Source organism: Ostrea edulis, chromosome 2 (genome assembly GCF_947568905.1).
Source record: "Ostrea edulis chromosome 2, xbOstEdul1.1, whole genome shotgun sequence".
NCBI lineage: Eukaryota > Metazoa > Mollusca > Bivalvia > Ostreida > Ostreidae > Ostrea > Ostrea edulis.
In genome coordinates, this window is record NC_079165.1 from 37,179,392 (window position 1) to 37,202,930 (window position 23,539).

Here is a 23,539-nt window from a genome sequence, read left to right on the forward strand (position 1 = left end):
CTATACACGCATCCTCATGTAGTGTAGATTCAATTGTGCTCAAACCATGACACCCTTGGCCAGTGTGGAGCAATAGGTGTTCATTTAGGTTAAGGGCTTCCACTGCGAAATATACGATAATTGTGGTGTAAAACTACACCTCAAATTCACAAGTATAATAATAATTGTTATGGTTAAACACCTAAACAATTCCACTCATAATTTGAATGCAACGGAATCACCATACATGCTAATTTCCAATGACGTCATCTTATTATCGCATAACACTTAATTTTGGGAAAACATCATGAGGCACCATCTTATAAGCAAAAGTTAAGGTATATGAGAGTTAATGACCAGCTGAACTTCTAATGATTTACTTTAAAAGAAATAAATATCCTAAAATGAAAATGCTGGGAGCAAGTGCATACTCATACTAAAGGTGCTATGATTTAACGACATATCGAAAGTCATCAGCGAATACTTATCACCTCATCAGAGTTAACGTGCTTTAATTGCTCTTGTGCGTCATTGGTAAGAAAATGAACTATTCTGATCACTCGTTGTAGGTCGTCTGTTTGTCTGTACGTCTGTCTATAAACTTTTATATTTTCGACTTCTACTCCAGAACTTAACCTGGAAGTATGGCCTACTTTTGATAAAAATCTTACTTATGGCAAGACTTTTCATTTCGTATCATAACTAGTGACCTTGGACTTGGAGTGTGACCTACTTTTAATAAAACGTAACCTATTAAATATATCCAAAACTATTTTAGGTAGGGCTTTTATATTTTGTATATAGATTTCTTATGACAAGACATTGAACACAATGGTGTTTGATCCTTAGAGTTTGACCTTCTTGATAAAATAAAACCCTGATTTATTCAATATCTTCTTAACTATTTTGGGTTGGGTTTATATAGGTTCTTCATTGCAAGACTTTATTATTTTCTGAAGTTTGACCTTGTGACATTGACCTTGAAGTTGGACTTCCTTTTTAAATCCCTAACCCATTCAATATCTCATTAATTATTCAAGGTACATCTTTCAAATTTTGTATATATATTTGTAATGACAACTGTTTATTTCATACAATGACCTGTAACTTTGAAATTTGACGTACTTTTAAGGAAACATATCTCGTTAAATTTCTTCAGAACTATTCAAGGTAGGGCTTTCGTATTTTGCATAATTTGTCGAAATGCGCATCTGGTGCATCAAAATTGGTACCGTATAAGTTTTAAATTCTTTATGACAAAACCTTGTGATACAATTGTTTTGATCTTGTGACCTTGACATACTTTCTTAAAAACCAACCCTAATCAATATCTCCTAAATCATTAAGGTAAAGCTTTATCTTTTGTCTATATATTCTTTATGACAAGGCCTTGATATTCTTCGGTGTTTGATCTTGTGACCTTTACCTGGAAGTTTGACTTACTTTTGATAAAACTCTGACCTATTCAATGTTACCTGAACTATTCAAGATAGAGCTTTCATATTTTGATATAGCTTTCTTATGACAAAGTTGTTCATATCCTAACATTCTATGACCTTGTGACCTTGGTTTTATCCAGAACAGCAAGATCATATTCGTTATATTGGTGTTGATGATCTCTGTATTATGTGATTTTTTAGGGCTAGGTTGGGGCCACAAAATGGGTCAAACTTCTTCATAGAATTGATAACAAAACATCTTTGAAAAATCACAACAGCTGAACAATGGCAGAGCCAAGGTAACTCTGGTGAGCGATATGGCCCATGTGCCCCTGTTTTTTAAAACAATTATAATACATAGTGTATTTCAAAATAAAATAGCCATTGGTCAAACCGCAGTTTCTAACACTAATCTATTAAAACTAAGTTAATTGGGTTTTTAACTCCATCACACCTATTTTAAAAGTTCCAAAAGTCGATGTTTTCTATCCAAATTCCATTAATACTTCTTAATTTTTAGAATTGCTTCGATGGAATTCGGAAACGCATTATTTGTGTCAATTATTGCTATAAACGTCTCAAAATAAAAAAAAATGCAGTTTGGCCGATGAATACTGTATTATAAAATTTAGGAAAAAGAAGAGGGGTACATGTACGATTTCAAAGTCCAAGTCATATGAACCTTTTCTAATTTGTATAATAAAATAGAATATCTTCATAGTCAGACAGAATAACTTTAAAAGCCTATGAATACCATTATTTACAAGAAACGTTCTTCTGTTGGATGTGCATATAGGTTTTTCCCTTTACAGTTCTTTATATAGGTCAATTCAGGCAAATTCAGTACCTGCGCTCCATCACATGGTTTAACAAGTTCGTCTTCTTTCTTGTTAGAATTATCAATTCCTTTTGACTTTGGAATTTTAATCAGTGCTGTGGTTTGCAGTCGATTATGATTTGTATTCAATGTCATAATTTATATCACGTATGCCTAATGTTTACGTATGTTGTCCCTGTAGCACGGCTTTACACGGCTTTAATTTCAAGAGTTCCACTAATGGAAATAACGAGCATTGCCTGGCTTGCCCACATTCCTTTAAATACCAAACCATTGATATGTCCATACCATTAATATGTAAGACATTATTTGCTCCCAGCACTTTTCAAAAGTATAAATATATCCAGAATATATTTCAAAAAATTGCATTACATGTAAAATCTATAGCAGATGTCTTTGAACTTTCGCACATTTTACATACAATGAGCTTATTTATGCAAATGAGTCATTGTAAAATGATAATAAAAATGATAATAATAATATTTATTTATTTATATAGCGCCTTATATGATTGTAAATAATCACTCTAAAGCGTTGTACACAACAAAAATTATATGGCATTTTATGAAAGTAATAGACGTAAATTGTGATGGGTATATGACAGATAGTATTAAAACTATACTAGCAAAACATCAATGAATAAATGTAAATTAAAATAATTGAAATTGAGTCAGGCTGTGCTTGAAGGAAAGTTCCACACCATACTAATAAACGATTTAAAATGAAATAGTTGAAAAAGATATTTTATGCATAAAAAGTCCTTTAAAAAAATTAACCATCAACATATCAATAATAATGTAAAACTTATACGGTAGCAATGCTGATGCACCAGATGCGCATTTCGATAAATAATGTCTCTTCAGTGATGCTCAACCGAAATGTTTGAAATCCGAAATGAAGTTTTAAAGCTATTATAGGGGGAAACAGTGTGCCAAAAAAGTGGAGTCAAATTCATCTAAGGATAAGAGCTATGCGTGAGGGAGATAATCTTTAATTTTGAAATGAATTTCTAAATTTTATAACTGCAATTAAATATACATCCGTATTTTCAAGCTAGTAACGAAGTACTTAGCTACTGGGCTGTAGAGACCCTCGGGGACTAACAGTCCACCAGCAGAGGCCTCGACCCAGGGGTCATAATGTAAAACTTATACGGTACCAATGTTGATGCACCAGATGCACATTTCGATAAATAATGCCTCTTCAGTGATGATCAGGCCGAAATTTTGGAAATCTGAAATAACAATAAACTTGTAAGAGCTAAAAGGAAAAACAGAGTGCCAAATTCGTCTAAGGGTCAGAGCTATGCATGAGAGAGATAATCCTTAATTTTGAAATGAATTTCTAAATCTCCTCACAACATTTAAATATACATCCGTATTTTCAAGCTAGTAACGAAGTATAAGCGAGTCTTAAAATATGTGCAGATTAGGGGTGTTTTCAAGGACAATATCATATGAATATTACCACAGCACATTTTATATATCGAAAATTGGAGACTGATACAATACGAAAGAGAAATGATATATAATCATTTTAACACGAAATTTGACAAATATATAGCTTTATAACTTGAGGGCCATGGTGAATTAAAAAACAAGGTATTGTGACACGATATTACTATAGACCTGTATGGCGTACTTTTTAATTGTGACGTCATTTGGTGTGAATTGCACTTACTAGTTAGGTACATTTTATGTACAGCACTGCCATATTTTTGGGGCAACCTTCACTTAGCTGTGCGGGGTTCAATAATTTCAATGGTGACAAACATTTTGTGGTAATACATTTAAGTTATACCCCAAAAACCACAAAGTTTCTGATTTCTCAAATTGCAGGCACCTTTATACAGTTTGTTCACATAATCTCCTGAGCCAGGGTGGGATCATAATAGGGTTCAAAGTAAGGTATGATCGAGATTGTTTTAAAACCTTCTTATGAACCCCGAGGGTACAAAACTGCGAGAGTTAAATACCCTTACGGAAATTACACATACTCGAAGTCTACTCACAAGCATATGAAAAGTATTTCTCTCATATCCACATGTAAGCATGTAAAATACAGATATCCTGTGAAAGAAAGGTATGAAGTATATTTGTAACTTTCATATAACGTGACAGTTTTAATTCGTCTGCTTGTTATAAAAATAACAATCATGACAAGATGATGTTTAGCATCCTCGGGATTTCGGCCTCTAAAGTATATGACTTCATAAAGGCTAATGAAAATAAGAATACATTGGTAAAAACAGCCAGTCACCTTAAGATACTGGCGGAATTTCTTCTATGCGAGAAAATCGTGTGATTCATTCAATCCCCCCAGCAATGAATTGAACCTATACTTATTTATCTAATTTCATATCACCTCGAAAGCTCTACTACTAGTACTATCTCTGCTCTTCCAACACCCACATGTGTCTCCGATGTAACAAATGTCTCCAACGTAGGTTTTTATGAGATTTGAGGCTGTGTAGGTTTGGAAACGAAAATAAAATCCAACGTCTATGTCCACTCATCCTCGCAAGCTACGCCTGTTGTCTGCATTTAAACTACGTCAAATATCGTGGCTCTATGATTAAAACAATCCTCGACTTCATGAATATTCATGTTCATTAGTCAACCAATCGATGAGCTTCCATGAATGTCTTTTGGCGGAACGAAAATCATTCGTAGGTCATTGCGTGCTCGTAGGGAAGAGTCGTCCACTTCTGCTTCATATTTATATATTTTGTTGGAGGTAGATATGAACGGCAAACTAACGACTCAACTTTATGACAAACGGGATGATTTCAGCTTCTCCGTCAACTTCCCATATTTATGTAGCAATATTCCATTATCACCTACATATGGAGTTTATATCTCTCAAATGATTCGATACGCAAGAGCTTGTTCTGTGTATGGTCAGTTTATAAATCGAGGCAAGCTACTGACAAACAGGGATTTCAACAGTCTCGTTAAAAGTCAGAATTTCGCAAATTCTACGGTCGTTATAACGATCTAGTTTGCAAATACAACCTATCATTGGGCCAAATGCTGTCTGACGTGTTTCATACCGATTGTTAGACAGTTCGTGGCACACTGATTTTGACTAAGGTAACTCCGTTTACCTGATCAAGATATATAGCTCACGGCGGGTGTGACCGTCGACAGGGGATGTTTACTCCTCCTAGGCACCTGATCCCACCTCTGGTGTGTCCAGGGGTCCGTGTTTGCCCAACTATCCATTTTGAATTGCTTATGGGATTTATGAGATTGATTCATTGTTCGTTATCTTCACCTTTCACCAATACATTGACTAAGCTACATAAAAATGTACCCTGATAAGAGATGAACATTTAAATGACCAGGCAATATATTACTGACCTTCCTTTATTCATATGTTACAAAAGGAAATATATCGCAGATTTATGATGACTGATACTACCTTCATCAAAATTTTACAATTCGTAACATTTTTGCTATGTATCATTCATATTCATACAGTTTTGCTATGTTTGTTAATTATGCTATATGGCATAGAAAATAAGCACCTTAATAAAAACACCGTACTTATGCTTGTGAGTGACAGCCGTATTTTGTACCATTTCCGGAACGCTTGTTGTGTCGTTGGCAAAGCATTCAGAGACACTTGGAGATTTCAATGTGCCAAGACTGTCTATAACACCTGAGAACTTAATTTTAAATACATGCATTGCAAGAGATCTGGTTTTATATTTAAATGTATATTAACCACATAGACATTGGAAGCAAAAATAAATGTGGTTACTCAAATTGAAAGAAGAATAGATATGGGTTACCCCATATCCAAGAAATTCGACTTTTAATTTACTCGTAGCAAATACTGTGACCAGTCTTGCTTCACTAGCAAACAGTGCGTACACCTGTCCTTGACCTTTTAACCTTGAAAAAATGTATAATTACATCAACAATACTAAAGAAGGATAATTTAAAATATCTTGTCTTTATATTAGCTAAAAAATACATATTCATGTATAGAGTAATGCAAAAGTCAAGAAGGGGAAAATGACTTTGTAGATATTTACTATGATATCCCCCTCCCCATCTAATTTTATTTCCTAGAAAATAAATTGCCCAATTAGGTTATTTCTTTTTTAATTGAAAAAATGCTCACCCCAGAATCAACTGTGTGTCCCCTTTCTTGATAAAAAAAATAGTAGAAATATCTCATTTCCAAACCTTTAATTCACCCCTCCTATTTTTTAAAATTTTCTCTGTTATGGTTATATTTGTATTTTCTTATCCTTATGAATTCATAAATTTTGTACATGAGGATCACAACCTATGCACTTATTCAACGAGAAATGTATACATTGCCTTAATAAATTTTATTTATATATTGGAAAAAACAAACATGGGAATCATTTTGAATTGCAGGGAATTTCGTAAACGAGAGACTTAAATAAACTTTTCTGCGTAAACTTTTTTTTTCATGCAAAATTACCACCTAGTACCTCATCTACGCAATACCGAGCTGTCTTGCAGTGAATATTGCAGATGTTAATTTTTTTTACACGTGTTTCTTTACTTTGTTCACTGACAACAAGTAGAAATCACATAAATTGCAATATAAATGTTGATAAGCTGAGTACCTTTAAAACAAGAAAAACAAAACCTCGTCACTCGTACATTTCTTACATGTGTTATATTTTTAGAAGTTGGAAAAACCCACATATATCTATTACTTTAATAAAATGATTTGATAGCCTTTTGTCTTTCAGAACTACCGTTACCAGTGGTAACATGTTTTCCTTTAGATATCACATTTATTATCTTTTCTGTTCAGTTGTTTTCCTCTGCTCTGATTACATATATTTAAATACCAGCGTCTTTGAAGCCGTGTTGACAAAGCGTCATGCTTGTTTATAACGGTCGATAACTCGTAGTCGTACGTATTGTATAAGACAAATGCCGATGTCAAAATCATCGGCATTTACCAGAAGTGCTCTGTTATACATAGAAATCCTTATAAAAAAGAAAACACACACACACACACACACAAATTAATGATTAACATTCTCTCTCAGAATAAATTGTATGATAATTAACGAACAATAATCATGAAAGGAATATAATTGTCAATCGAAGAATGACCTATATATTTTCGTGAAATACACTGAGGAGGCAGCTAGCGTAGCAATATGAATACTTCTTATTTACATTTCTGGTGAAAAAGTGATTTTCTTAAAATCATTTGACGTTAATTTTGTTTTCTTCTACGTATTACATACACATCGATATTCTAAACAGTATCTGCTGATCATGAATGGAACTATATTTTTTCAGAGCAATTGTGTGAAGAGTACCTGAATCCAGTAATAAATCTTGAATAGATAGTATGCACTAATCGAATTTATTAAAAGCATTGTAGTTGTCACCCATGCACTGAGTTGTGGAGAGTATTTTTATACCCCCCGCAACAAGTTGTGGGGGGTATACTGGAATCGGGTTGTCCGTCTGCCTGTCTGTCCGTCCGTCCGTCCGTCCGTCTGTAGACGCAATGGTTTCCGGGCTCTAAAGCATTATCCTTTCCACCTACCGTCACCATATCATACATATGGACTACCCATGGGATGAAGATGTTCCCTATCGATTTTGGGGTCAAAAGGTCAAAGGTCACGCGCACTGGACATCGAAGTAGCAATATGGTTTCCGGGCTCTAAAGCGTTATTCTTTCCATCTACAGTCACCATATCATACATATGGACTACCCATGGAATGAAGATGTTCCCTATCGATTTTGGGGTCAAAAGGTCAAAGGTCAAGCGCATTGGACATCATAGTAGCCATATGGTTTCCGGGCTCTAAAGCGTTATCCTTTCCACCTACCGTCACCATATCATACATATGGACTACCCATGGGATGAAGATGTTCCCTATCGATTTTGGGGTCAAAAGGTCAAAGGTCACGCGCACTGGACATCGAAGTAGCAATATGGTTTCCGGGCTCTAAAGCGTTATCCTTTCCACCTACAGTCACCATATCATACATATGGACTACCCATGGGATGAAGATGTTCCCTATCGATTTTGGGGTCAAAAGGTCAAATGTCACGCGCACTGGACATCAAAGTAGCAATATAGTTCGGTTTGTCATGCCATTTGTTTTTTACACTCAGAAAAGAGGTAGTTTATACCTATTACCAGCACCCTTTGGGAGATTGGGGTAAGCGGGGGGTATTCTTAGTGAACATTGCTCACAGTACCTCTTGTTTTACCTGTCTGTAGGTCAGTCCGTCAATCCTTTACTTGTCAACCCAACTCCTCTAAAACCGTTAAACAGAATTTCATGAAACTTTGTAGGTAAAATGAACATACTTTGTAGATGTGCATATTCACAGGAATTTCTTATTTGATTTTTATCTGGGAGTTATGCCCCTTTTCAACATAGAAGTTTTACCAAAATATACTGCTTGGTGGTCCTCTGAAACTGCCAGATAGAATTTCTTGTAACTTTATTAAATTTTATTTAGTATGGGCATACTGGGTAGATTTGCATATTCACAGCAAATTCTGCTTTCAATTTTTTTCTGGGCGTTATGCCTCTTTTGAACATAGAAGTTTGGCCATATATAAACTATTTGGTGCAACTTGCATGAAACCGGTTATCAAGTCATATGCAATTAAAATATTTCTGTTTAAACATTACACACAATTTACATTTCTAAGTAATATTACATAGAACTTGAGTAGTGTCATCTAGCTACATGTGTGGAAATAGTACAGTATAGCACAGAGGCAAAGGAATTTATTGCATATTATGCATAGCATTGCCAACCATTGTGTGTAGGACTGTCATTCATTGTGGGGACGTTGGGTATGTGAGCTTGCTCATTTTTTCTTTGATTTGAAATACAACAACGTTAACCTCTCTCTCTCTCTCTCTCTCTCTCTCTCTCTCTCAATGAAAAAATGGTTATACCCCGTTAATCTCTTGGAACTAACACATGCATATTTGTTTTTGTTTTTTTCTGTTCCTCCGTCCTTTATTTACCACACTTAAGAACTTTGAAACAGTAAAAGATAATTTTATATGATTAATGATAGCATCGCAGGTAACTCATATTCCTTGGAACATATAATCTAGATAAACTAGTTTACTTTTAGTAATGATACTAGGCAGAAACAGGATTTTCCATTGTCTTAGTTTAATTATAAGCAGAAATGAGTATTCTTCATTTTGATAATATTTTTTCAAACTTGCACAGATATGTAAAATTATTCCTGTTGTATTCCAAGATTCCAAATTTTGGCCAATTTTTTAAATTATGTCTTTGAAATGGAACTCCAATGCTATCAATCTTGCTATCTAGATTCTACATTGACTGTATATACATATGTCAAAAGGAGAAGTATTTGAAGGACGTTTTTGGAAATAGATATGCTGGGAGATGCTTTATTTCTTTGTAATGATTTGCTTTTTATCTTTGCAGAATGCAAATCTTGGAATATACTATATGTACATGTAGTTGTTGGAGGAAAAGGTGCATGTATTCCTGCCACTGAATTCAGTCTGATATGAAGAATCCACTTGATATCGATGAATTGCACATACAAACTTTTATTCATGCCACTGAATTCAGTCTGATATAACGAATCAACTTGATATCGATGAATTGTACATACAAAATGTTGAAAACTGCAACATATCTTTGAATCTTTTCGTTGTAACTTTGTCAAAATCCAGTGAAAATTGATATATGCATGAATTATGTACTATACCTGTGCGTTAAAAACCAAATTTGTATATATATTGCTTATATCGCTGTAATGAGTAATGCTATATGTAAAAAGGCACTGATTTTGTTGCAAATTGAATATACAGTAAACACACTTATGGCAAAGTGCTTGGGATAAACAATTTTGATTTGCTATGCAGTCATTAAGAATGTAATGTGTTTTAAAACTACAGGGAAGGAAAATCACTTCACTGCAGTGATAATTCATTATATGCTGCACGTGTTTTAACTGCATATTTATCTGTTACATGTATTTTGAAATTTGTACTGATGATTGACAAAATGTGGATTTACATTGTAGTTGATTTTAACGTACAATTTGACTTTTCAAGTACGTCTTGTAGCTATGATGTTGCAATGTATATTTTAAGAATGTATGATGTATTGTTTCATAGAGAGAATTCATTCACAATCGTGTTTAGTATAAATTGTTGTATAACTAGTTGTTATGTTACAAAATGTCTGTATTTTATGAGGATGTATTGCATTTCCTAAAGAACCATAGTTTTATCTATAGTTTTACTAGTTTTCTTAAGCCAGTTTTGTGGGCGAATGGGAAATTTACTCCTCAGTCTCCCAATTATTGAAGACTGGATTTTTTTTTAATATGTGTATTTGTAGAATATGTTTTATTTGTCATTATTTCTATTACAATGTATAAGGATGTGAAATATGTATTCGATGTATATATTGAAATTTTAGTTTTATTTTTATTATTGAAGGCAAGGTTTATAATTCATATTACTACACATGTACAGTGATGGATTTATTTTCTTATATTTGACATTTGTTGTCAAGTTAATTTAACTTGTAAATTTAGCTTTTCAAGTACGTCTTGAAGTTATAATGTTGCGATGTATATGTTGAGAATGTATGATGTATTGTTTCATAGAGAAAATTCATTTATAATTGTGTTTATTATAAATTATTGTGTAACTAGTTGTTATATGGCAAACTGGCTGTATTTTATTAGAAAGTATTGAGTTCCCTAAAGATAAAAATTAAGTTATTTTTGTCTCAGTTTGGACACGGAGATGTCTGTAGAGTATAGTTGATGTGTAGTTTAATGCCAGTATTAGCCGACACATTCATTAAGATAAAATCATCATTGTGATCACTGTATTGATCATGAAAACTTAACCATGTTACTGGTCGTGTCCAATCAGTCAGTAGAAATCTATGTACAGCACTTTGTTTAATCTGAAATGTTGTTGTCCATAGTTTAAGGTAGTTAATAAACGTGTATATACATTTCAGCTGAAAACATCAACTACTACTGTTATTATTAAATATTGTTTATATCAAAATCATTTATAAGCCTTATTAAGTCAGTTGTAGGCAACTTTTTTGTAAACTCTATGATTAAAGTACAATTTTTATAAAGTATTGCAATACCCTGATGAAAATTAAAAGGTATATTGTACTAGTAATGGTCTGCCTGTCTTCAACATTTACCCAAGTCAAAAATCATTGAACCATAATACTGTGTAAGTTAAGATATTCCATACTTTCACTGTAGTGAATATATTGGTCAATGTTACAGCTTTATCAAGGTAAAGGATAGGTATACATGTATATAGGAGTTGTGAGATTGATCATTGTTCGCTATCTTCACCTTTCATATACGTATACCGTTTTAAGATAGATGTCATTTAATGTGAACATAATGGTTCAAAATCTGTTTAATCATTAAAATTATCTTTCCTCTTAATTTAAACGTTTGAATTGTTAAGGGATTATGATGTACCTAAAAGATTGTACATTAAATTACCCATCTAGTTGATTATAACATTCTGAGTGTATTTGACATTCTATATTGCAACTAATAGGATGCACATGCATACCTATAACCAGAATAATGTGGAAATTATGATTAAGTTGTTATTTTTTCACTTGGGGAAAATACAACTTCTATTCCGCGTTCATGTATGTGATATGTATGTTATGTTTAAAGTAAATTGAGGAAACTTAACTTGCATTTTTGAAAATAATTTTGAAGCAAATTAATCAATGTACATTTAAATAAACTGATTTAAGATTATATTCTGCGTTGTATTTGATTTAATGTTAACTATCACAGCAGATTTAAGTTCATTTCTTCTGAATAAGAATAGTCCAACATTTTGTAGTGTAGTATGATTACAAATAATTTTGAAGACCCAATATGTTCTAAATTAGAGTAGACAACTATACAGCTGTACTATGGATTAAAAATTTGTGTTAATACATTTCTGACTACAAAATTAAATAAATTCAATTCCAAATGTATATACGAAATCATGCGATACAAAACGGGATCACTTTCGTCCAGTGGTTATGCTTTCTGTTCACAATTTAAGGGACCTGAAGTCAGTTGGAAATTGGACGTGCTTCAACAGTCTTTGTGAAGTCTGAACATCCATTATTTGTAAATGAATACATATTCATGTACAGTGTAGGAAGAGTAAGTATTGTCAAGTAGACCTCGGGTAATTAAAATGATATTTGTCAGATTTTTTTAGCGCTTCGATCTCCGGTGACCAGATAGCTCAGTTGTTACAGCACCTGACTAGAGATTAAGGGGGTTGGGGTTCGAATCCCAGTGTGATTTGCTTTTTTTTTCCCTTCAAGTTACATTTGGTGCCGTTGATCTACCCTCGGACTTGCAGGAGAAAGTCCTACCAGAGACAAAAAGGATATGTGTTGCATGTCTTTGAGGTTGAAGACAATTTTAGGAGAAATTCGGGTTCCAATCTGAGTCTGGTCCATTGCATTTTCTTCCTTCCTGTTGCACTTTATTGTCGGTAAGAGTTCCCATCCATTGCAGAAGAGTCCCTAAAACGTTCTACTTTTATCATTTTTTTCATTTGTTCAGCGTGCGCTTACATGCAGTTTTGCGGTCACCGTTAAAAAGTTCATTGTATGCTCAGCGTTCAGTCTTTTTTTTCTTTTCACAGTCATTCGGAACTCCTCTAAGTGAATCGATCTTTAAAACGAGGACAAAATGAAAAGGGACACGAGTGAAAGGAAACTTTCATTTTGCATCAGAATATCTATAAATCACACATAATTTTATGACTAAAACTCTTAAATGAATTCATATATATATTGTGTTTCCGTGGGGATTTGTGTTAGAGAAGGTCCTCAGTACCACTTGCTTTTCGTAAGAGGCGAATAAATGGGGCGGTCCTTCGGATAAGACCGCAAATACAGAAGTTCCGTGTCACAGCAGCTGTGACACGATAAAGATTCCCCACTGCTCAAAGGCCATAAGCGCCTACATTTTGTAGCTCTTCACCGGCAATGGTGACGTCTCCATATGAGTGAAAGATTCTCGAGGGAGACGTTAAACAATATACAATCAATCATATTTATCTCTGATCAGTTACCACTTTGATAAAATAATTTTAAAACAAAGCAAAAAAATGCTATGTTAATGTTTTGCAATCGGAAATACAAAATGTATAGTTCCTTTTTTTAAAAGAAATCGTCATACCGAATCAAATATCTGTATACTTTTGTTGCAGTCGTGTTGAATATTGTATCCACAGAGAAGATATAAGCCTACTCTTGTATCAACTAAGACTACACTTACACTGTGTTTCAACTTAAATGATTCTGGATCGAACATTAGGAATACCTATTTCTTCACCGTCATGAAAACAACTAGTCGATTTGAAACTTTAGATTATTTGGGGCAGCCTACATAGTGTGAATATCGGCCTTTATTTGTTATATGAATGTAAAAATTTCGAAAAATGCTGTACAAACCATGTTATATTGTTACAAAACATTATTTTTGTTTGATTAAGAAATGTGCTGATAATATCAAACTGATTTGATAAGTATTTCTAATCCCTACGGTAAAGGTATCTTTCTATTTATAAAAATGATTAAATTTATGCATTTATCGCTTTCGCCGAATATGACACTTTGTTGCATTTGTTTCTAATAATGAAGTTGTGAAACCTATTATATATATACATGTAGATGCGAAGTATGGAGTTTTAATCAAGCATCTTTGTTAGAGAGACTTCATTTAAAAGGTTGCAATCATATCTTCTACACCTAATTACATGGTATATACATGTAGCACACTAGGAAAACTTTGAAACTTTTTATTTCACTAAAGGTAAAATCAACAACAACAACAATGTTGAACACAATTAACGATACACAACAGGAAGGTAAGATCATGAAAATATAGACAGTACTAAACTGATATATTTGGCAAGCCCTATCATAGTATATTTGTCTTTACAGTTCATTAATCGTATTTCAACAATCATTAAGCGAAATACATAATGTATCCTATTATGTACATTTGTGAGTTATCGAACACGACGAAAATTATAGGTGGCGCAAAATGCAAAATGGTCCGCCTTCGGAACAAAGCATCGATGCACTTGGAACGTCTCTTACTTTTACTATAAGCAAAGTGATATTTTGTGAGACACGCCGCGCACGTAAACTTGTAAAATGCCATCAACAACTTGTATTGTACCTGAATGCTCCGGGAAAGGCGACCATATTTTGACTAAAGATCCTGTAAGGTGTGGGCAATGGATGCATGCTATACGAAGAGGGGCGACGAAGTTCAAGCAATGGGTACCCCCGAGCGAGTATAGCTACATTTGCAGACATCATTTTACAGACGATGATTATGTACATGTATCTCTGACAACACATGGTAACTAAAACACTTAACTGCATTGATTAACAAACCATAAACAAACACTTTGACAATCTTTTATGAAATTGTAATATAATTGTGGAGACTGGAAAAGAGAATGCATGATTTCCATCCGAATAAATTATTTCGAATTTCCTCCGTCTGATGCAATATATTACTGTTAGTCACGTCAGGGTCTCAGATGTACGTACAAGATACATAATATTATGACCATATCCATATTTGTTGAAGTTTAAATGATCATAATTCTTATGTGAATGAATGGTATACAGGGGCATAGAATTAAGCCCCCCCCCTATTTTTATCAACAACGATCATTATCTGTAATCTACATGGGTGACGGTGATTGCTCCTTCCCCCACTTGTTTGATAGTAGTAGGAAAGGGTAAGAATGTAAGGTCAAAGTTATGAATTAGTTGACAATTATCAGTTGATTAAATCTCATATTTTGATAGGTACCCCTTCTTTACAAAGTAAACTGAAGAAAAATGCCATATCAAGCCAATTTGATTGGACCAAACCATCCCCTGTAGCAAATGAAAGAAAGGCAAGGTATGCGAAGAGATCGATCATCAGCTAAAACTCTAGCGTTTACAGATGATAATAACAATGTGTCTTCTACCTCTTTGTGTGATGATGCAATATTTGAGGAGATAGAGGAAGAAGCCAAAGAACAAGTTGATTGTGATATGACTAGAGAATATCAACTTCCATTTACTACTGCAACAGGCAGTACCCAAACACCAAGTAAACCAAAATTTAACATTGATGACTTTGTATCTGATGATGTTGGCATTCATTTTTACACTGGACTGGAGACTTACATGTACATCAATTTTAAACTTGTATTTAGCACTTTTGAACCGGCAGCATATTGTTTGAACTATATTTATCATAATGTCTGCAACTTTAGTGTTGAAAACCAGTTTTATCTTGTCTTGATGAAACTTCGTAGAGGAACAACAAATTTTGGAACTGTCCAGAATGTTCAACATTTCTGAAAGTATTGTATGTAATATTTTTCTTACATGGATCAATTTCATGAACTTACAATGGAGGAAACTTAACCTATGGCCTTCACGAGAAATTGTTCGCTATTTTGCTCCATCTGGGTTCAAACAGGCTTTTCCTTCAACTCGTTTCATAGTTAATGGAACTGAAATACCCATTAAAAAACCAACGAATCCCAAGTCACAGCAAGCTACTTTACAAGAACACAGTGAAAGTAATTGTAGGAGCAACCCCTGGTGGTCTCGTTTCCTATGTTTCTACAGCATATCCAGGTTCCACTTGTGACATACATATACTAGTAGTGGAAAGGAGCAGCCTAATGAGAGATTGTGACCCTAGAGATAGCATTATAGCTGACAAAAGTTTTAATCTGCAAAACTTAGTTGTTCGCTTTGATTTTGCTTTCAATATTTCAGCTTTTTTCAAAAACATGAATAGGATGAATGGCAGAAGTGTAATGAAAAATATCTAGCAAACGTGTTCATATCGAACGGACTAGCGAAGACATTAAGAATACTGAACCAGCCAATGTCTGCAAGCGTCACCAAAATGGCCAGTGATATATTCATGATGTGTAATTTTAGGAAGAATATTGTACCAGCAAATGCTTGAATTCTAGTCAATGTATGAAATAGTCATTTATTTTGTCATTTTTGACGGTGCAGTTTCCGTTATAGTTTGATGAGGATTCATCAATTTTGTTGTTGTTGTTGTTGTTGAAAAATCAAATACAAAATAAACTAACACAATAAACATGATTTTGTAGAGATAAAATTAAAACTGAATTTTATGCTCATTGATGAACACTTAATATATGTAACATAGCTGTATGCTGTCATATGATCTTTTATCGATATGTATATAATTTCTCAGGATTAGCCCAACATTAAATATACTTTTGTTTGATGAATTCCAACTCATTATTTCAAATTAGGTATAAGCACTACGAAAGATGATTTTTTTTAAATACAAAAGCTAAAATTTCAAATCGATACAGACATATTTTCAAAAACAAAATCCTAAAAAGCCATATACCCCCCCCCCCTCCAAGTCCCAGAAAATACTATAGGGTAGAACTAGCACATCAAACACAATATTTTTCATTGTTTGCTAGTGCAGGTCAAGGTCATTGCCTTTCTCTTGACAAGCAAACATCAAATGATTGATCTGTTTTATATCCATAAGCAATCATATTTTAATGCCCATGTTACATGTGCGGAAGATACAGGTTTTACTAATTCTCCATATGTCAACTTTACAATTCATTCCATGCCATCATTGCAAATATAGCTAGTAACTGTAAGACTTGTGAAATAGTCTCTCTAGCAAAACAGGTTTAAAGAACTTGTCAAAGAATTCTTTTAAATCGGATATCATTTTTGATATGAATTTGTCATCTCTTTCAACATTGAATACGTGATATCTGTCAAAGTGTACATACTTCCGCCCTGAGCGAAATAACTGGCCTTGAATCTGAGACAATGAATGCATGTTTGTTGCAAACTAGTTCGATTCGGTTTTTAGTACCACCTGTCTGTGTAATCATTACTAAATATGGAGCATCATCAAGGTCAAAGGGTGCATTGGCTGTTCCGTTTCGTTTAACGTAACGAATGGGTCAACCATATGATATTTTAGTACTTAAATCTGGTTTATATTTTAAAACAATACATAAAAATATAAACAATAAAATGTCTTTCTTCGTTGTTTTATCGGGCGATGAAGCAAAAAAAAATTTGGAAGCGGGTTATGAATTTTTTCTGCAATGCTATTTTATGAATTTCTTATTCATGACCTGCAAAGGCTGGGCAGCGTTCAAGATCGTAGGGCTAGCCTAGGAGCTAGGTATGGTGACTGATTTGTGCCATTTTATGTGTTGTCTTTTCGTTATTTTGAGGCGAAAAGTGGGTGATATTATCATTTTGTTGTCTTTTCGTTATTTCGAGACGAAAAGTCGCTAAATATCGTTTTGTTGTCTTTTCGCCTCGAAATAACTAAAAGACGATAAATTGTAAAATGACACAAATCAGCCGCCATACCTACATGTAGCCTCTAGGGAAAAGAGTACCAATTCATTTCCCATAGACCTCAATGTTAACCTTTGGCCCTCTCACTAATTAACTATATCGATTTTAAACAAATGACCGCAAACATTTCAAAGTTCATTCCAAGTGTTGATAAAAAATGACAAAAAATATATAGGGTCCCGTGCGTTTTATAGGCCATATTTGTACTTTTTTTTACAACACATAGCAATCTGCAGTAAATTACACACTTCATTTTAAGCACACCCTACCATGGTAATTTCCTCAGTCATTTCTCGACTTTGTGCGATAATTTTTCATCCTGACAATTAATTTGAACCTCTATAATATTTCTTTCAATTCCAAATAATTTCACTCTTGATATTAGCCAATCACTCAACACCTAGACATTTATACCTCAGCTCAATCTTGGGTAAACTGCGTCCGGGTTACGCATACGGGGGGTTGGTACTCTCTTTCCTCTAGGCTAGCCGCTACACCCAGGGATTGAGGAGCGCTTGTTGAGGAACGAGATTTCGTTTGAGGTGAAGATTTAAAAACACCGGGATCAAGAATCGAATCAAGGCCTCCTTTTTGCGAAGCGAGCACATTAACTACTAGGCTACCACGAACGGTCAATATTTATTGTGTTACATGTATGTTGGACTATGACAACTTCGGAATTATTTCGGATACTGATGCTGAATCGGTTAAAGTCATCGGAAATGATAGAATGGGTTGTACAATGCACTTTCCTAATACATGTATATAGGTAGAATTTCAGATCCTAATACATATTTCAGATCCTAATACCTATATAGGTAGAATTTTAGATCCTAATACCTGTATATAGGTAGAATTTCAGATCCTAATACATATTTCAGATCCTAATACCTGTATATAGGTAGAATTTCAGATCCTAATACATATTTCAGATCCTAATACCTGTATATAGGTAGAATTTCATATCCTAATACATATTTCAGATCCTAATACCTGTATATAGGTAGAATTTTAGATCCTAATACCTGTATATAGGTAGAATTTCAGATCTTAATACATATATATACATGTAGGTAGAATTTCAGATCCTGATACATGTATTTAGGTAGAATGTCAGATTTTAATACATCTATATAGGTAGAATTTCAGATTTTAATATATATGTATATAGGTAGAATTTCAGATCTAAACATTGTCGATTTTTATTCTCTATGGCAGTAGTAAGAATCTACTTTCTGTGAACAGCGTTGTGACGTTGGCATAAGAGCAAGTGAGAACAAGGAACGACAATTCTGCGAAGCGAACTTCAGACATATACATAGAAATCGAGCGAGTTATTTTTCTTTTTCCACAAACCTAAGATTATATTGTTATAAAAAAATTGTTGTTTTTTGGGGGTGGGGTCTTATATGTTCGATCAAATAATGCATAGTTAGTAGCATTTTCCTTGAACCAAATGGTTGCTACAGTTTTATTACATGCAGGTCCACATCAATTGCTATCAGTTTGTACATGTCCATGTATCAAAATGTGCAAGAGTTTATCACTCCAAGATATTTTCATGGTTTTTGAGAAAAGTTATAATTGACCTACATGTTATATAGATATTGTCTTAATTATTTTGATATAAAAAGAAGAAATAATTTAAAGCTTTTATCAAGGATGTTTTCTCCTTTTCAGCCATACCTACATATTTTTCAATGCAGATAGCCAATTAATATTTCAGCAATGCCGAAATGCAAATAAGAGAACGCATTTTAAAAAACAAGGCTGATTTTTGCTAATATTTGGTTGGTATCGATTAAAAGATTTTTGATTCAAGATAAAAATAGAAACGTTGGTGTATATTTGGACGTTGTGTATGTTTAGTATAGACTTTAAATTTTTTCATATATTTGTACAGTAATTGTATATCTGTGAAAAAGTACTCTTCCTCAAGTAGTTATTTTCACCTATCATGAGATGACTCGATCCCCAGAATAAAATAAATTTGCTGTAATTAGTCCAAGTTTCCTTTAAAATGTCTTCTACGTCTCATATTTCTTAGATATATTGCGACCCACTTCAGAAAAGTAAGACAAGCGTCTAGTCGTTCTAATTGGAAAAAAAACCTCAATGCCACTTTCTGATAAACATATACAGATCTTAATAAAAGCAACATTTAAGCCTTGACCTTGACTCTAAATAATATTTAATCATCTCTCTCTCTCTCTCTCTCTCTCTCTCTCTCTCTCTCTCTCAGGTTCGTTGTTTGACCTGTACAACCTCCAACACTGATGTAATGCAATGAAATAATTTTCGCTATTATGCAACACTTTCAAAAATACATTTTATTTAGTACATGTAATACGGGTTTTAACAGTCTTGGTTTTTTGGACAAACGGTTATTAACCGAGTTTTACATCATGTCTATTTCTTCTCTCCTTGATTTGTATAAAACTGGGACTTTCCCTTTATCCAATTATTTGATACGTGTACCGTGTACAATAAATAAAAACCTCTTTAATTTTTTTAACAACCAAATTATTACCTAAATGCATGTACGTTGCAGTTAAACCATTTGGAAAATAGTAAGTCACGTTGCATTTTACATACATGTAGATAAATGATATAAAATTTCCCTCTAAATCCTCTTTTTCATCAATCAGCAAACAAACGATTATTTGAAAATATCGAGACAGAATCAAATATTCTTCATCCACCTCACCTACACAATAAAATGCCTTCAATCACACTATAAAGCTAATACAAGAAATTGAAGATTTTGAATCAAAATTGTAAAGTAACAGCGCCAGGATGCTAATAAAACTCGATAGAAGCTGACCACAAAATAGGGGTTTTTATCTGTGATAATAAGAAGTAAAAGAAAAGCACATTCCTGTTTCTCAGCTGTGAAATCCAGTAATCAAAGGACAAATGTTTATGATATCGATTTAAATCTTTAAAGCCATAGATCACAAAATACAAGTCTTGAAATTACGAAACCCACCCAGACGTTGGGCAAACTTGGCTAAGAAAAAAACCACAACACATTATTGAGATTTTTCTGGAAAATATTTCTTTGAATTTCATTTTCCTCAATCTTTAACTGTATATTTTTCTAAGTAAACGACGATAAATCACTTTTGGTTTTGTGCAGAATCTGACATTATCTTGGGAATTTCATGGATTGTAATTTTCATTTTTATGCCCTTTGCAATTAGTTGAAAATTAAATATTTCTCTTTCATGGATAATTTTGCTGATAGTAATGCAACCAAGATTTCTCCAAGAGAATCTAATCTGAAAATATTAAGATGAAATGATATGAGGCCAAAACGACAAAGATGTAAATACATGTACAATAACCGGGAAGTATGTAAAGATGTGCTTTTATTTTTTTACACGACATTGGTGAGAACAGCTGAAAAATTTCGTCAGGCATATGAAGACCAATGAAATGAAACCACGAACGCACGGAAACACTGGGGAGAAACCACATAATGCCCTGTCCTTTGAAGAAATTTAGTTTGTGGTCCAGTTTATCAATCGATATTCTGAAGATAATGGAATTCGTATGCAAGTTGCTCCAAGAGGTCGCGACTTCGAGCCACCCATTTTCCTACCCTGTTCAACACCAAAGAAAGAAATTCATCAGCGATATGTTGAATCTTGTCACGAGGTCCAAATTCGTGCTGGAAAGTTGTCTTATCCATGACCTTCCATCTGGTCTGCCTGTCTTCATATGTGGCTTTTTAATGTTGTTATCAATCATAATCCATCAAAACGCTAATTATATACATGTATATATATATATATAGATATGTGTGTGTGTGTGTGTGTGGTGTGTTCTTTTTCCAGATATAAGAAACTGCGGTTGAGCTGTACAGTTTACATCACTACGTGTACACGTATGTCTCAGGTGAATTGATGCACATTCCAGTCTTCACTCCTCCCCACCACAAACAGATTATATTCTGTAAGACTTTTTTTTATATCTAAAGATAGAATAATCAACCAGACTAGAAATTATGTTATTCCTTGATCCACTCCATGAAATGTTAAATCTTCGTCATATATAAAGATTTAAAGTCTTAAACTGCTGCAAAAGAATTAATATAAATAAAACTTCAACGGGCCTGAGACTCATTTTACAAGACAACTTACGACAATGTCGCAAGTCTTAAATTGTAATAGATATTGATTTAAATGAATTAAGTAATAAACGAGAAAACTTCAATATGTACAGTTGGTCGTAAGTTCTTTTGTAAAACGTGCCCCTAGCTTGGAGGAACGGAAGAGACAGTCTACCGTGCAGTAGTTTTATACATGTACCACAGTCAGGACGTCCATCTACACGTAAAAATAAAACAAACGAAATGTTGTTATAGAATTGTCCAGTAGGTACTTGTACAAATACATACAAAATAGCATAGCATATAACTCATTATTAAACGTAAACAGATGACTATTTGAAATTTACTCTCATGGTTGTAAACTTTTTGAAAGTATATTTACAAGAATAATTATTCCTTCATGAACATTTCTTTTAAGATTTTGAATTAATTACTTATTAAAAATGTTTTTTTTAAAAATTCTTATAAAAAAATGGAGTTAACATTTACCCAATTTTTTCCAAGCTTTAAGAAGTCTATATATATTAATCTGAAAGTAAAACCTTTAAAAATATCAACAGAAATTCTTGTTTTTGATGCGCAGAAGCAGTAGTGCTATTTCCTCGCATTGTATTCATATGGAAGATAGAGGGAAACTGAGTGTTCATTTCTAACCACGTCCGGATGCTTCTTTCAGTAATTTATTATTCATACGTTATTTTTAAATGTAAATCAAAGTAAATTTTGTATTTTGTGTGTGAAAACTAGTAATAATTGTACTCAGCTGATAGAATGGAGATCCGTTTGAGTCACTCAGTCGTTATTTCCCAGGATTTTTTTTCAAAGCAAATAAAATAATTTCATCTTCATAGAACTCTTACCTACAATGTACATTCTATATTTAATAGAATACCTGTAAAATAAAAATGTCATTAAACATTCATATCTGGATATAGAAAACGATCAGTTAAAAATAGACATTAAATGCATTTACATCATGATGACACACCCCAATTCGTTTGCTATGTGCATTATAGGTTAATGCTAAGTAGGTTAACGACCAAAACCTTATTTTGAATTTACATTTTTGAATTATGATTCCATGGTTTTTTGTTTGTTTTTTTCGGAAGTAGCTAGCTTATAGTTTTATATTTCAATCCGTATGTCTCATTAGTTTCATTTTATGTCTACTTACAGAACGCTTTCGATCACATATAGAAACTTTTTTTTATATATCTACGTCTTTACAATAAGAATAAATAATTACATGAAACGATTTAAACCAAAGTTCGCGGGAACGCTGCACGCAGTTATCGCCATTGGTTCCTGGGTAACCATCATATATAAATGGCTTAGATTTGTTAATCCTTAAAACGGGTGTTTCGATTGTAGTTTAATGATATATACTTCCCATAGCAATGAATCAAACACTTCAACAGAAATACTCGTCGACAAAAGTTTTGGTTATCCAGAAATGTGGGTTGAGACAGATTAATTTCATTGCTATCAACCCATATAAAAAACTACTTTGAAGATTTAAAACCACAAGGCTAACGCCTGGTTAAAATCGTTGTAGCTTTTGATTGATATTAATTTATTTAAAATTCAAGCCCTTTGCTCATGTTCCGTCAACATTGATTAAAATTGTAATATTGTAATTTGAAAGTAATTGAAAATTCTTTTTACGATTCGGAAAAATTGCAAAAATCTTATTTTCTTTTAAT

General features: G+C 33.4%; 1 protein-coding gene across 1 annotated transcript in view; it reads left to right on the plus strand.

The window, feature by feature from the left end:
• Window positions 1-12,053, plus strand: part of LOC125680334 (sacsin-like) — a 66,576-nt gene extending 54,523 nt beyond the window's left edge. The window contains exon 8 of the mRNA XM_048919815.2: window positions 9,707-12,053. The gene's annotated coding sequence lies outside the window, so the exon portion shown is untranslated. The remainder of the gene's footprint in view (window positions 1-9,706) is intronic.
• Window positions 12,054-23,539: the final 11,486 nt, after the last annotated feature.